The following is a 2,623-nucleotide window of genomic DNA, read 5'->3' as shown; positions in this document are numbered from 1 at the left end:
TTTCTGAGACAGGGTCTCACTATGTAGTTGAGACTGACCTGAAACTCACTACGTAGCCCAGGCTGGTCTTGAACTCACAGTGATCCTCCTGCCTCAGCCTCCCACGTGCTGGGATTACAGGCGTGCGCCACCATGCCAGGCTTTGATCTATAGATTTAATGCAATACTTTAAAATATTAACAACATTCCTCACAAAACTAGAAAAAAAATTCCTACAGAATCAGAAAATACCCAGAACAGCCAAAGCAATCTTGAGGAAAAAGAGCAAAGCTGGAGTCATCATAATACTGGATTTCCATTTATACTACAAAGTTACATTTATACTACAAAGTATGGCACTGAAATAGACATGAAGACCAACAGAACAGAACAGAAGATACCCCCCCAAACCCCCATCTGTCTACAACCATCTGATTTTGACAAAGAAGCAAAAAATATATGTTGGAGAAAAGACAGTCTCTAATAAATGGTGCTGGGAAAATGAGATAGCTGCTTGCAGAAAATTTAAACTAGATTCCTATCTTTTCTCCTGTACTGAAACTAAATACAAATGGATCAAAGACTTTGATATAAAAACAGAAACATGGAAACTGCTGGAAGATGACATAGGAGAGCCACTTGAAGCCATAGGTATAGACAAAGGCTCTCTGAGTAGTACTCCAACAGCAAAGGAAGTAATACCATGAATGAAATCATATCAAATAAAAATCTTATTCCTAGCAAAAGGAACAATGAACACAGTGAAAAGACAACCTACAGAATCTTAGAATTTTTTTGCTAGCTATTCTTCTGATAGAGGATTAATACCTACACTGTATAAAGCACTCACACAATTAACTGCCCCAAACAAATGACCCTTCAAAATTTGCCGAATGAACTGAAGAGACATTTATCTAAAGAAGAACCAATTGCCAATAAGCACATGAAAAAATTTTCAACATCTTCAGCTATTATGAAAATGAAAATTAAAACAACTTTGAGATTCCATCTTATCCCAATCAGATTGGCTATTATGTAGAACACAAAAAAACAATGAAAGTTTGGTGAGAATGTGGGGAATAAAGGAACATTTCTATGTTGTTAGTGAGAATGTAAACTAGTAAAACTATGGAAATCTTAATGGATATTCCTCAAAAAAACTAAGAAGAAACATTCCAGAATATACTGTAGTGAGTATATTCTCAAAATAATGAAAAACTTTATACTATCGTGAAATATGCATATTCACGTTTATGGCAGCACGATTCACAATAGCTATGCTCTAAAAATAACCTATGTCCATCAAAAGAGGCTAAGTGAAATAAGCCAGACTTGGAAGGTTAAGATATCATGTTTTCTCTCACATTAAGAAACAAAAAATATGAAATGAATAGATAAAATACAGCAGTGATGATAGAAAAGTAGAAGGAAGACTTTTGGAAATAGGGAAGGAGATAAGTGGAAAAAGTAAAGAAAGGAGGAGGGTAAAAGAATTGAAAATGAGTAAGATATGTTATACACAGGCACCATTTCTCCCAAAATGAACATCACTATTATAAAAAAAGAAAGTAATTAATATATTTCACTTTTTAGTGCGACCATCCTACCTACATGCTACATAAGTTTAAATAGGTAGGACACACACACACACACACACACACACGTACACATGCACACACACACATATACACACACACACTATTGACTGGAGGTTGATAAATGTGGAGAAGAGTCTAATCAAATGTTTGGTTGTAACAAAAGATGAGATGGCATTTAGGTTAGATATCATAAGACAATGAAAGGAAAACAAATTGTCTTTGTGTAAGAAAATATTTGATAAGTCACTAGAAGATGGTATTTTGAAGGCAAACATCAAGAGCCAGGGCCACAAAAGCTGATTTAATGTGGGAGAAATTAAAATAGGAATTTATTTTTGTTCTGAAAAGGAAATGGAGGGGAAACAAAGGAAAGAACAGAGAAATAAAGGGAGAGGAAAAAAACTAGAATCAAAGTAGGAACTAGGGCAAATAACAAATAAGGGAATGAGTCTGAAGGACTTTGAAAAGATGGGGAAATATTAAGCAATCTAAAGGTATTTGTCTTTTTGCGAGAAAGCTAATTTCATGAGTCTTATTTTTAGAAAAATGAGATACTGAGATGATTTGTAACAATTCACAATATGAATTAATTTAGTAGAAGCAAAAGCTAATTGTGACAGAAGATAATCCTTTAGAAACTTGCAGAAATTTGGGATCAGATTTTAGACAAAGCAAGAATACATTTCAGGTCTTCTGATTTAGCGCTTCTCAGAGAAGACTTCAGCATACATCTAGATGCCACTTACAGAAACAAAGTGGGAAATTGAGTTCCAGTGTGTTAAGGAAGTCGTCCATGGTCACCAGGTAGAGAGATCTAGGTTAAGTCTGAATTTGCAAAGTCATTATGGAGGGCTTTTAACAGTGGTTAAAAGCACAGATTCTAGAGCCACAGAGTCTAGATTCAAATGCTGGCTCTGAAACTTAGCTATATGACCTTGAACAGATTATACAATCTTCATACACACACACACACACACACACACACATATAATATACACACAAAACATATATACATTATTTATATAATTATACATATTATATATTAT

This window comes from Fukomys damarensis, unplaced genomic scaffold, assembly GCF_012274545.1.
Source record: "Fukomys damarensis isolate Sample0158 unplaced genomic scaffold, DMR_v1.0_HiC HiC_scaffold_36, whole genome shotgun sequence".
NCBI lineage: Eukaryota > Metazoa > Chordata > Mammalia > Rodentia > Bathyergidae > Fukomys > Fukomys damarensis.
This window is presented reverse-complemented; position numbering follows the sequence as displayed.